At 41.4% G+C, this 14,408-nt stretch overlaps 1 protein-coding gene across 1 annotated transcript in view; it reads right to left on the bottom strand.

Moving 5' to 3' along the window:
* LOC111259218 (uncharacterized) overlaps positions 1-14,408 on the bottom strand; it is a 137,477-nt gene that overhangs the window by 94,104 nt on the left and 28,965 nt on the right. The gene's annotated exons all lie outside the window — the stretch shown is intronic.

The following is a 14,408-nucleotide window of genomic DNA, read 5'->3' as shown; positions in this document are numbered from 1 at the left end:
ATTGTTTTGAGACAATCTACAATTTTTTTAGAGCAGTACTTTGTGATTTTATGGTTATAACTTGTGATACTATTAGTGAAATCCAGTACTGCTACTATGATGATAATTTTCATTGTCTTAGATGGTATTGTGGGGGCTCGTTTAACGACACAGGGATATGTCGCTTCGGATAATTTCAATGGTACTTCGTGTCCGTGTGATTCGATTTGAAATAAGACATAGATTTGTTCGTTTTTTTTTGGAACAGGGTAACTTTTATTAAGTTTAATGCTTTAGCCCTCTCACAGCCTAATCTTCATAAAAGGACTTTAGACACATGATAACCTAACGTACCTAAATATGTTTCTATTTTAATAACAAATATGCCATCCTTAGCTTAACGCAGGTAATTTTTCTACCAACTAGAATAACCTGTACTAGTTGTGCATCAATTCTAGAAACCTGTTTACTTGTGAATAGTTGTTATGTTAAACAAAATTAAACTTGCAGTTTTCACGGATCTGTCAGGACAGTGAGTTGGAGGTATAACAGAAGACTCAAGAAGTTTAGGGTGCCCGTGTTTATGACAGTTTTCAATAGAAGTAAACATTCAAAAATATTTGGCGAAGATCTTAGAGCTATTACGAAAATAAAGGTAGCTCTCGTTATTTCCTGTAGAGACGTAGCTACATAAATGCCATGCTTTTAAACTAGTCGGGTCAATCTAAGGAATAAACCGGAAGTACGTACGTAGTTTTAAAAAGTACTGAAGTAGAGCCCATTCTAGAAGTTATTTCTACGTAGTAGTGCTTCTGACTATTAAAACCAGTCGCAAGTTCTGAAGCTTCTCATGGTGCCTAACATTTGCAGACCATTTCTTTTGAGAAGGGGAGAGATACAATTTCGTCTTGAGGCCTATCCTGATTCTGGTTGATAAAAAGCCTTGAAAAAGGAGAATGCTGATAATTTGATGGATATCCATTTGTGCATCTATCGTGATAATAAGTCCTCGCGGTGGTCTTACTTAAATTAATAAGGCAAGAATCCCTTTCTTTGTGTATGTAGATATCAAAATAGGTCCTGCATTAAGTAGCACGTACGATTTCTGTCGTTCTGGCTGACCATGTCCAAATCTTGAAAACTTATTTTTCTGGCCTATTTTCTTGAAGCAGTATGTATATATAGCACACATGCCGCAATGACTCATTTGTTTTACATAACTATAAAATGATTGTGAAATCTATAAACAAAAGAACATTTTTTTTTCATAATAGTATCTAGTTAAATAAATTATCCCTAGCTCGGTATAGCTGTTCGAACCGAGTTCGCATGTCAAGTATTGTAATGATTGGTAATACCAGCGTAAAAACCAACATTTAGATTTCCACCTATCCAAAAGGCTTTCATAAACTTTTCTTTCTCACTTTGGTACTGTTTTTGTTAAGGGTAGGTGTGTATACGCGTGTACCTCCCTCCACGTGGGGAGCCTGCAACTTCTGGTTATCTTGCAGGGACCTATTTCCCACTTTACCCCTCGTCATAATGATCATTCGATTGAGCTGATGAAGAGATAACTATTAGCTGTCAAGCGTTATGCCGAGAATATTACATTTTACTACATGTCCATTTACTGATCTAAAAAGAAAGCTTTAGCGCCGCTGTTATTCTGGCCGCTGACGCTGGTGGATAGGATGGTATTAAAATTAACGACGCAGCTAAAAACAGAAGAACGCAACTTCCCATATTTTTTTTTTATTTCACCAACGCAATAAAACGTTGCGTCGTTAAGTAAACCAGTCCGATTAAATAGTTATGAACGCCTGTACAATACTGCTACGTCACGTTCTAATGGCCGCTGCCTCTGCCTACGAGGTGACATCATTCAGTTCCCTTTTTTTCGATACGAGTTGTATGTTAAAAGTAATGCTAGGTCATTGGTTACTTCTCGCCGAAGAAAAGCAGACTTCGTGGTAGTACTTTGGCCGCTGGTCGTTTCGGAACGTCAGCTGCTTAAACAAACAGAGAGAGTCTTTTTGGCTGCTGAGAACTTCTTGCTGCTCCTGGGTGTCCTGGCTACAGGTGGTTAAATAAGTGTCTGTGAGGGGAGTGTGTGTGTCTTTTCCATTTTGGCTACGAGTGAGGGGTTCCGACAGACAGCGAAGCGCACATCGAAACAGGGCCGCTCAGTCGCCCTGCGGTCATTCATACACTGTATAATGTAATAGAAAAGCATAATATATCCAGCTAGCAGCTGTCACCACCCGCATGTCGCCTCCTTAACCAATGGCTTCTTAGCCAGTAGTTGCGGTACCGCGGTGGTGCGTCACCGCTTCTATTATCACCATCGTAAAGAGGATGCCAACGAAAAGCAACTCAAATGGCGTGAACTATAAAGAAAGCTTTTGGTTCGGTAGAGGTGACGTGCTTGATGGTCACGATATTATTGGAGTAGGGGTAGTTTTATTAACACGCTGCGCCTCTGATTTCCCTCTTTTCTGGTATCTGCTTAATTGTACTTAGATAACCGTAGACCCCCCAATACCGAACCGTTACTGCGCAGAGCCGACGCATCCCAGAGGCCTCCTATTGCCGCTGCTAGGGTTGCACAAGTACCAGTTGTTCGCAGTCGACACAAGCGACAGCCGCAGACGCAGCCAACGAACGCCGTGTGGAGCGGAAGTTGAAAGCCGGAATCTACTAAGGAGGAAGTGAGAAAACGTCGAACGAAAGACAACGGTGCTCTACTACAACGCGCCCTAATAGCAAGCTTATGTCTACGGTGTGTAAACTTTAAGTCTTTCACCACTTCTATCACAACTACAATAATTTGTTTTACTACCTATGACTGGCTTACTGGACCTGAACAGTATCAGCGAAAAGCACCATGATGCGATCAAAACGACGAAAATGAACTTTTCGAAGTGCCAGCATTGGGAAAAAGGCTGGGAAACGTTGCAATAAGGAAACCATCGTTCTTCGCTTTTTGTCCAACACCGCAACCATTAGCGCTCGCTCTGCTAAGTGTTCTCACATGGTTAATAGACGAACCCATACACTGCTCAACCTCACTACTGAAGCAGTAGCAAGAAAATCAAAGGGAATGACTGCAATTGAAAAACAACTATGCAAGGAGGCCAGGCTTGTAGGCAAAGCATCGGAGATACGTTTGTTTACCATAATGTAGGAAGTGACCCCATAGTCAAGGAGGAGGAACAGTTTTTATCCATAGTTGTGAAATTTGTTGTGACCTCCCGCAGTAAATCGCGCCTCGTCTCCACTACCAAGATTTACCGTGTACAACGTGCACCATCAATAAGTCTTTAGGCAGTTTCCCATATATATATATATATATAAACTTTCTTTTTCTTTTAATTCATTCGTTCGCTCGACTGACTAGTGTATTTGTGCACTTGTGTGTACTTGTACACGCTCCTAGATCGTGATGGTGCTTAAACGTCACCTAGCCATTACAGATAGTAGGAACCTTATATGTAAGATTTTGCTTATTTTTCCAATAAAATACCGCCGTAAAATAGCTCATCGGAAATTACATGACGGAGATCGTTTTCTGACGATGGCCAGAATGACATCATTTGGTACAAACAATGTACTCTGATTGGTTCGTTCGTTTGCTGTGCTCAGTCTTAAAATGTTCTCATAGGACCAAGGCGAGCACTCGACATTACTCGAGCCTTCGCATCATCTTCGTTCAGCCAATGATATCTTCCGTAGTTACTGCAATCTTGGGAATGGTTTTTTGGGCAGTGCTTGCTGGAGTCGCGTCATTTTGAATAGAAGTAACGCAAACCGTTTTTTTTACGGCAAAGCTCACTTCCTGTTCGCCTTTACTCTAACTCATCTCAGTATCTCATCTAGAATGGGAATTTTGGCTACCACCGGCTGCATCATTTAAGTTAGGGTACGCGCCACATCCACGGCGATGGCGGCGTCCAGTGTTACAACGTATCAGAATCTTGTACGGCCTTTATGTGATTTCAGTCATAGCAGCAGGCACAAATTGCTGTTTAGCCGCTTCACATTTTGCTGTTTATCGCCGTACAGAGAGAGAATGAGAAAGGGAGAGATGGAATTTGAAGTTTGAGTGAGCGTAGAAACGGTTGTAACAGTAGCAGCTTTTGCGGCGGTGACCGCTTCGGCCGAAGGTAGCAAAATGGGATTGATATCGAAATTCATGCAATACACCCAAATTAGCTCTTTACGTTAATGTCTTTGTTAAATGTGGTCGCCCCCTTTCACTCGTTGACCAACTAGCATCGGCTTTGGCAGTAGCTATTTAGACAATGCTTAAAAGCTTGTTTAGGGTCACACAGCCAATCCAAGACCAAAAGCGAGACGCGTACGGTGGCAGCGCTACGAGTGCAGAGTGCAGTTTGAGTGAGGGACCAAGATAGGCAAACCGAAAGTAAGCTGAAACAGCAAGCTGACAGATATTCGTGGCCACTTGAAATATCGCGGGGTTCCATTGTCGTTGACGCTTCACTTGTCCCCATACCTCGTGACCTTTTGTAATCGTTTACCAGATGGTCCATTGCTATCATTTTTGTCGGCCCCAGATCCTAACCAAAACGTCGAAGTCAAGCCATTGCGATGCTAATTTTCAAGCAGCCTCACCTCCAACCTCGATCAAGGAAGATTGACTCAAATATAGAGAGTTCATGACAATTGTGTGTATATGAGAGTTATCGTCACGTAGTTTCACATATCGCATTCTCCTTCTGCTTAAATATATCGGCAAAGCTGAACTCTCTCTCTCGCGCTTTGCGCGGAGAAAAACAAAAGTAACCCCCAAGACAACGTTTTTTCTCTTGCCTATAAAGACGCTTGCTGCTTCCATGCTTAACTCTGTCCGTACGGTACAAAACAAGTGACCCTATTACGTCCCAATTTGCCATCGTACGATTGGCTCTAAAGAAATATTATGAAAGAATTCTGAAGTTCTTTGCGAAGTAACGACCGAGAGACATTTATAAAGTGAGTCGTTTTCAAAAAACGTACACGAAAAGAATCCCAGAGTGTGACGAACATGCCCCTAGAAGCTATAGATTCTTGTATCCAAGAAAAAAAATAGATTTAATTTTCAGTTCTCATTTTTTTTTTCAACTTTTCGAATTCAGGTTTTGAATCAGTACATGAACATTCTGCTAGGAAAATGTCGCCATTTTAGCATATCTAGCTCAATAGAAACTGACAAAGAATAACACGCATTTGTCTTATTTTGCTTTTCATCTACCCAATCAATCCCTCTGTATCTTTTCCGTAAAAATGAAGCAGTCGACCCTAACTTTTTTAGATAGCTGCATTTTGTGATGCACTCATACATCACTATGTGTTACATTTCATTACTATACAAACGTGTAAATTGTGCTTCTTACACACTGTGCAGCATATGTCGGTGGCGGATTTGAACCAGCCACGTGCTTAACTCATAAAACTGGAAGCTTAGCTAAGTTATTCTTCTTCTTCTTACTATTATATAGATTTGTTCGTAGAAAATTGATTTTTACTACTATTGGGTGTACGTTATGGAAATAGAAAGAATATAATTAGGTAAAATCCCATAAAAGGCATACAAAACTATGTATTAAATATTAATCATCATAATATTTGATAATGTTAATTGTTTGACAAATTTTTAAACAGAATTGCCCTAATGGGCTAATAACCATAATAATTTTGACCATAACAGTAAGCCGCTGCCACCCCAAAGTGGCAATACTAATGGAGTAAGTTAGCGAATCACAACAATGTCTCTAGGTGACTCCCCTTATCAAAGGAAAAGCGGCTGCTACGCTATTTGTCCGCAGTACAATTGCACGATTGCCAAGTTAGGGGCACGGAGCCCTCTGGCTAGTTAAGGCTACGGTAGAGTATACAATTGTTAACAGCTTCTCAGGGTAAACAAGGTGCAAGGTTATTATCGAAGAACATATCTGTACGCACAATCTTTCCAAAAAAAAGACCTTTGATATTGCGAACAATATTATGATTTCCGAGGGAACAAGAAATTGTGCAGGCTTTGCATGTTTTTTCAATCCGGTCGACTTTTACCTTCTAGGTTACTTGATCTCCTGCGGTCCGAAGGGACATCCATTAAACTACAGAAGGTTAGAGCAGACGAAAAGCTCCTTTGATATACGGTGTTGCTAGTTCATTCTGCGGGCGACACTTAAAATGCTGGTTCGCCACATTTCAGGGTCGACACCTTCAGCCTCGCTTCAGCGTTCGTCGGATCTTCCATCGTGCTTCCCGTTTCGAAGAACTCCACACTTTTTTTAGTACTTCCTTTTCTTTCTTTTATGTCTTCAAAATCATGCTGGTGGCCTTTTCCATCAGATAGCGAGCGGTCGATCGAGGCGATACTGGCCCGCAGTAAACTCGGGCAAGGCAATTTTAGAAATCGACAAGATATCTGCTTTTTCCTCTTTCACATACACACAACTGATGAGACTGCTTGTTGTACATGGATAGGTGTCAGAAACTTTCGAGGAAGGGCCAAAAAGAGGCCGACGCGGGAGTCGGTTCTATGTCTGTAGAGCTTATGTGATTGTGGCCGCAGGTTTTGCTTGTTGCGCTTGTCGCATCTACGAACATGAATCGGCTTTAGTTGGTATGCGCGCACTAGAGGCGGCTAAAGGTGATGATTTGGTGACTGGTGGGAATTTACGGCCATGTATGTAGCGTGCTATGTATGTACTCTTAGAAAGGCGATCCATGACATGTCATAGATGGCCGTTTACGTTGATTCGCTGCTCAGAGCTGTTTGAGAGAAGGGCTACAGAGAAAAGGTTTTCAAGGACAGATAACGCCAAAAAGAAGAAGCGACGAGGACAGTGGGTACAGGAGTCACTGATATGAAACGGGAATGCTACTAATGTCTCCACTTACGACATTCTTAGAGATCTCTGTGCCTCTGTAGGCGGTACTGTTAGAGCGGCACCACAGCAATGAAGTCGTGGATGCTGTGAAACGGCGGCGGTTACCATCCAAAAAGGAGGAAGACTTCAATTCCGTCGAAGGAGCAATTCGGCCTCTTGCTAGGGTCAGATCCACGAGAGATATAAGCCATACACATTAATAGAACGGTCGACTGCTTGGTCAACGGTAAACCCTTCCAACCTGCGGAACGTCATTCTAGAGTACAACAATCGGGGTATTGCCGATTCTTAGAAATTAATTGTAGTCGTCTCTAGCAACTGCTGTTTGCAAGCAAGAGTCTTTTACGTCTTCTCTGTTTCCGTATGTTTCAAGCGTACCAGTCTTCACGACTGCTTAAGCAGAACAGAATACACAACGCTAGGCTTGCCAAGTTTTCGTTCACTTGCAATAGAACAAAAAGCTGCATCAGGGGGTCTGTATAAATTAAAGTGGGTGCAGCTAACGGATCGGACCTAGCTGCCTACAGAATGACGAAATGGAATCTACTTCTGATAGTATATTTACAGACATATATAGTGTAGTTCAACATGTACTCATACTAGTTTTATAAAATTTTTATAGAAAATTTTATAAAAATTTCTAAAAAAAACACTCATACTAGATTAATAAGAAGGTAACTTTTTTTTTTTTCCATTATAACCATCGGTTCCTATAGTATTTTGTGTTAGTACGGTTACAGTACGCCCCTCTTAGAGACATTTTTTCTGTGCGAACTGTGTAAATTTAGTGGTCTTCCTCAGACTGTAGGCCAAAAATTATTTCGTCAGTGTCGTAAGGCTATATTTAATTGCTTTTAATGTCAACGAAGGTCGACAGCGGCCAGAGAACATGAATCCTTCTTGCCTTACTCAACCTGGTCCAATAACCTGAGACAAGTTGCCAATGCCCTCTTCCGTGTGCACGCATTGTTAGTAATAACTATGCTTGAATATTTGCTAATAACACGGAGACAACAATAACCCTGTCTCTTCTCGGGACCAACCGTCGAGTGGTTTCTGGATAGATGTGAAAGAATATTGTTCCTACGAATGTTGGTAATACAAACTTTTCAACAGACTTTCAACTTTTGGCAGACGAAACAACTGCCATTTGTCATTTGAATGCACGCTCTTCTCCGTTAAAATATGTCAAACTAGCTGACAAAACCTACAAGACCTGCTTACTAGGTTTTCATATATACAAATATATGTATGCACATATGTGCATGCGTATAAAGATGAGCTATATATAATAGATGTGAAGCATATCCACACGAGCACCATTTGTCATTAGGAGAACGTCGGAGGCCCTCGATCTACGAGTCTTTGTTCTCCTATGCGCCCTCTCCATATCTCACTTTAGGGCATTACATCGTTTCAGGTCGGTAAATCTACAGTCTAGCCGGGAAAGCTTATGATTCTGAATCAGTTATTTCGATGCTTACGACGATGTCAGTAACTACAGTGTCGACGAATGAAAAACAAGTCGTGTTGATTACAATTGCCGACCTGGAACAGTCAACAGTTATTATCATTTGCTGCTCGCCGGTAGGCAAACCAATTCGAGGTAACGCCGGGCAAGCGATCCACCGCCGCGTCTTGCTTCGAAACGTTTGCGCCGTACGCTTCGCACTTTAGTCTGTTCCAAATCTGTCCCTTTCATTGTTTTTTTATTATTCATCGGTTTGGGTAACCCGCATAATGAATGAAATCGCCGTCTTCAATCGCAGCCCACTGCTTCTTTTGGCGTTTGCTCGCTCTGGCTGGCGTTTAGTGAGGAATCTGTATTGATTGTTGATATACTACCATATGAAGTACCACTTGTTAGGCAGCAGCCTTACCATGTTACCGCTATGCTTGGAGCCTTTCCAACATAAACGAAACCATTGAGGTACGATGTGCCTGTGTAATATGGGCCGATAACAGAGGTCCCTCCTTCAGCAATCATACGATTTTACGCTTTCTCTGATCGTTACTCTGTTCTGGCAGATATTCATATCTGACAATCACCCTTGAAGCTGATGCGAAAAATCGAGAAGAAGTTTTAGTACAAGTAATTTTGATTAATACTTCAGTATTCTCCTTTTCATTAGTTGTTCACTAATAAACGAGTTCAGAGATATGGATATTTTACACAATATCGCTTATTCCGCGAAAATTGTTATACATTGCAAATAGCCATTTCATGAAACCTCTTTGGGGGAGCTTCGTCGCTTTAGGCATACCTTTGACAAATTGAGAAAAAGATATGCCCCTGATGAGATCGACTAACAATGTGACGACATCTAGTTTAAAGAGCATTGGAAAAATGTTGATTAGATGTGAGCTATCGACACTACGGAAGGCAACGGTTATAATGCCTAGAGCTGATAGTAAATCACTATGGAATCTTGTCACCAGATCGTGCGGCTGCACCAAGAGGATGTGCCCATTGAGTGCTATGGAATCTGATGACATGGTCTTCAGTAAAATAAAAAGTGAAACAACCGAATTGTTTGTGCCTTTTTTACAAAAGTGAATTTGAGTGCGGCAGCTGAACTGGGCGTATGTATCACTACCGCAGGTCATGATTTTTCTTTAGACATTATTACTTTAAATAGAGGCTAACGATATAGATCCATAACTACGACGAATTGTACAGACGCATAAGTATTTTTCTACTGTGAATTTTCTTCTGTGGTTTAAATCTTGTTTGACCAATCCCTTCTTAATTTTACACATTGACAATGTGATTTCAAATGTTCATTTAGCAACTCGAGAGCTTTTCAAGGTTTAGTCCTAGGTCCATTTATATTCATCCTTTATATAAATGATGACATATCCCGTGAATCAGAACAGATCGTATGCCATTTGTTTTGTCGAAAACTTTAGTCTCATAGGACAGATTTGAAGATGACCCCCTAAAGCGGATATCTGTGACTTCCGCTAACATAAGCGATTGTGACGCACATGATCCTTCTGTAAGCATTTCGAAGACAACACGTACCCGCTTTAACACTTCCACATGTTTTACCAATATGTCCAGAAGCTCAATCAACTTCGATTTCAACTATATACGCTCCGAGCTTGATATTTGATGGAAAATATTGTAAAAAATAAATTTTCTTAGCTACCAATACCGGTATATTCGGAATCTCTTACAAGCTTTTCCCGTTTACTGGTCAGGGTCTCTAAAATTTGTTGGGCATCACGTGCGCTAATCTTGTGTTGACGCTATTCTGTTGTTATTACGTTCTTGTTAGGTTATATGAAAATATTGGGATAATCTCAGCTTTTTCTAATTGATGACGCTTTTATTCACTGTAAAAGACACTGTTCCTAAAATTGCTTGAGACGTGTTTCCGAATATTTGGTACTTTCCAAGAGTAGCTAGTTCGCATGTATGCACGTGCCTTAAAACGTTTGGCTCCCTCGCCGACAAAGTCCTTTCCTCCTTAAGTGTCAGTCGATGTAAATACATGCGTAAATGAGCATTTGTCAGCGAAGGCTGTCTGGACAACATTCTTTGGTGAATTCACGTTCTGCCGTTCGCGGTCATTGCTTTAGATACAGGAAGCGTTCGAGATAAGGATCTTGTAAGGCAGCAGCGGCACGACGAATGCAAAGTGGAAAATGGAAACTGAAAAAGACAATACAATGGTGCTCGCAAACTAAGTGGGCAAAACCAGATATGTTCGCTCACAGGACCGACTTCGTTCGCTTGCAAAGGCGGTACAGGATTCGGTCGGATCTATCTGATTATCGCCCCTCATCGAGAGGGTCAGATCACAAGGGGGCGAAAGCCACCCGATTTGCTGCTGCTCCTGCTGCTGCTGCCGCTGCCGCCGGCGATATAAATGACAACGACGTCTGGAAGAGGAACCCGAAAGGTAGTGAAAAAAACCATTTAACTTGGGTAAGGTTTGATAGTATTCTGTGGTTAACATGCTATATCGTATTATAATGTAGGTGTTTCTTTGAAATATCACTAAGTTATTTCTGCCGTAGAATCTCTCTAGAGAGCCTGGTATGTTAATCAATCCTTTGAATTGAAGAAGTCCTTGTTATTTAAGAACAAAATCTAATATACGCTTGTCTGCAGAAAAGTAATACATTACTGTATTATTACAATTTATTTATTGGACTTATTGAGATCTTATTAATAAAGAAAACTGTAGTAGAAATTATCTGAGATAAGTTAGGGTATTAGTTGAACAACACACGCACAGTTTCCTAAGGGTCTGTCCAACATGGCGAAATGGTTCCGGGACTATGCTATATCAATCACTTATTCGACTATATCTGTAATTAGAATGCTTAGTTATCATCGGCATTGCGGCTGTATACTATTATGGTCCCACGTTTCGGGAAGACATCATGGGACATCTTAAAGATCTCTCGAAGGACGGAAGTAAGGGCCATGTATTAGTAAAAATGTCTAAAACTCGCCTAAATCTTGTATCGAGGTGCTTTCCCATTTCTTCATTCCTTCAATGCTTTCTCGACCTTTGCCGCATACAGCTACTCCTAGGTAACCCAGTCGCTATCATCGCCCTCGTGGTTTTGAGAGGCTCGAACGTTACAGCAACGTCACCGTGATTACGGCATCCCATCGGCTTTACTATGAGCTGAGACCAACATAGGCGCCGCCAATTGGACGGATTTTAAAAGCTGAAGAATATGTAGGCCAAGAGAACGACTTGTATCGACAACCAGGTCTTTACTCGTCTGATTTGAACGTGCTCAGCTCCTCTCTGACCTGGACTATAGGCTTTTTTCGCTCACAGAAGGGTATGTTCTTCTGATAATAAAGCTTCATCCTCTTGCGTGCAGCTAACCAGAGAGCTAATTTAAAGGCAGACAAGAGACCAAGAGAAGAGGCCAAGAGGAGACGATCACAGGATATAGCGGTGTCATCATTTCGCAAACTTCACCGCACCAATGCTTTGAGGGACTAACCGTCTATGACGAGAGGGAAAAGAGAAGGGGGCAGAAAGGGGTTCACCAGGGACCATTCGTGACAGCAGGAGATTGGTCTCCGCCAGGCGCTGCATATTGAGCAGGAAAGGTGACCGGAAGTGTGTGGTATAACCTCACGTTCGTTCTTACGGCTCACCGTGCCTCCATGGAAGATATTCAGGGGGTCACCGCATACACAAGCAACACTAAGGTTATCCAATGGCTCGGGTGTTAGATCTAGCGTCATGCAGGCTGGATGAAGGCGCGATGGTACTGACCAGCGGGAGATACTGGTGCTGACAGTGATAGCAAGGAGCAAAGTACGCCGGAAGACTTGAAAAATAGCTAGGCTGCATCCCGCTGACAGGTTATGCCGAGCGCTTTTTGTGGTAGCCACCCGTTGCCCACGTGCCGTTTACCACGACGTGCGTATGCATAGTTAGCAAGTACGCTAAACGAAATCGCTATTAAGTACAGGTCGAAAAGTAAACTCATATTAACCTATCTTTGTTGTCGTAATGCACGATAGAATGTGTCGCTTGCTCGACCTCCTTCTTATACACACATTTATTGAGTCACTGACGACTGTTACAGTTTTGCCTCAATTTCTGATCACTCTATCTATCTGTTGAGATTAATAGAGCCTAACTACCGCAAAGCGGAGCCTATTTTCAAGCAAAAGAGCAAGCAAACGTTGGTTAAACTAATAAGACCAATAACGAACCTTTATACATCTATACAACTTAAATGCTACTTTATGAAATTAATTATTATTATGATGTTGTATCTGTGTAAGCAGCGATTGAACCTGCAAAATCAAGACTACTGCTTGCTCAGCTGTCACTTATGCTGTAATCTAGTACTACGTTTGTATAGAGCATTTATTTAGATAACTTTAAAGTATTCGCCATGTTATTTTGAACCCTTACGTAATGTTTTTTTTGATTAGGCAAACGGCCTCCAATGAGAACACAATAATATACATTCACTTCAATAATATAACAATAATAACTTCTTCTGAGCTTGCACTCCCTGTCGAAGCACTCGGTTGCAACGATAACTGCGACCCTGCCTTGTATACAGGTAACTATGGAAATATGCCTTCACCCTCTGTCCACCGTCATTCTCGATTTGAGTCGAAAAATTGCAGAAGGAAATACCGCTGTCAAGCTTTTTTTGACAACATCGAATTTTATATTGCTTGAAAAGTCAGGGTTGGTCGGTCCAGGCCCCGCCGATGACATAAGCATACCTACACAATCGGTGTTATTGAATAAGGAAACGTATAGAATTGTACGTGCCGTAGAAAACCGTAGGTCAGATTTATACTGTCGACTTTAACCGTCGTCCTGGCTGTTACGGTAGTCGCTGTAGCTAAAGGTCGCTCGGCCTGCTGTTCCAAAAGTTTTGACGCATTTCAGTATAGAGTGCATGTAGAAGAAATTAGGTAAGGTTTGATCTACCAAACTAGTACCCGACCTCCTTTACATGAATAAAGGTTTTAAGTTTTACGTGCAGCACCGCCGGTAAGCATTTCTTCAGGCGACTGGCTGCCAGTGCTAAACGAAGTGTGCTTACGTCCGGTTTCGAACCTAGACTACTTCAAGCAGCTCTAAGTACAGACAAAAAAATCACTGCACCATCAAGTGGGGACAGACTTTCCTCACTAACCACATCAATTCTAGAGACTACTGTTGACCTGCAAAGGCACCGCAATCGCAGTTAGCACTTTCTTACAGTATCCATACGTGTATATTATGAATGTGTGATCGCAAATGCGCTACTATGCAAAAAAGCAGGAAGTTTATTTGTAAATTAGAGCAAAGGTCAACAATTGACGCAACAACGATATAGCGACATATTATTTCACACCTAAAACATCACTGCATAGATTTTTTTAGAAGTAAATTTAACTTTTTCAATTTTGTGCTTCTCTCTTTTACACAAAGTATGCATAACGTTTTCAGCACCCTTATCTGATAAATCACAGATAAGTTGATGTTAGTAATGACGAAGTATCTGATGTGAAGGTATATGAGTTGATCGGAACGCGAAAAATTCTGTTGTATAGTAATAATCATTCCTTTTCAAGAAACGTGGTCAATGTGGCTCTGAACAAAACCCTAGAAAAGGGTATACCAAATAAGGTTCATAAGCTGGGCGGCGAAATTAGATTTCCCAGTCAAATTACAAATAGTTTAAAAGAAACAGGCTACGTATCCAAATGCACACTTCGTCGTAAAGGTTGTTACTATGGATGAAGTCCATTATGTTGCTTGTTCACCTATCAACGGCCTCATTATGACGGTGAAGCATGTCACGAATATTTGTGAAAAATATATGTTACACAGAAGGTCTCATGTGTTTGGAGCTGTCGCAAATATGTTTTGAGCTACCTTAGGATTGACTTCGTTAGCTACAAAACGGTTCAAGATTTGCACAGCCTTATGTGTTTAAAACAGCTGGAAAGTACGTAAACCTCAACTGAGCGGGGGTAGGGTAACGTGGCGTATTAGAACAATACAGTCGAAAACATTACAAGCTTCAATTTGGTGG

The sequence above is a fragment of the Varroa jacobsoni genome, unplaced genomic scaffold (assembly GCF_002532875.2).
Source record: "Varroa jacobsoni isolate VJ856 unplaced genomic scaffold, vjacob_1.0 scaffold_306, whole genome shotgun sequence".
Classification (NCBI taxonomy): domain Eukaryota; kingdom Metazoa; phylum Arthropoda; class Arachnida; order Mesostigmata; family Varroidae; genus Varroa; species Varroa jacobsoni.
The sequence above is the reverse complement of the archived record's forward strand: the minus strand, read 5'-3'. Positions and strand labels throughout refer to the sequence as shown.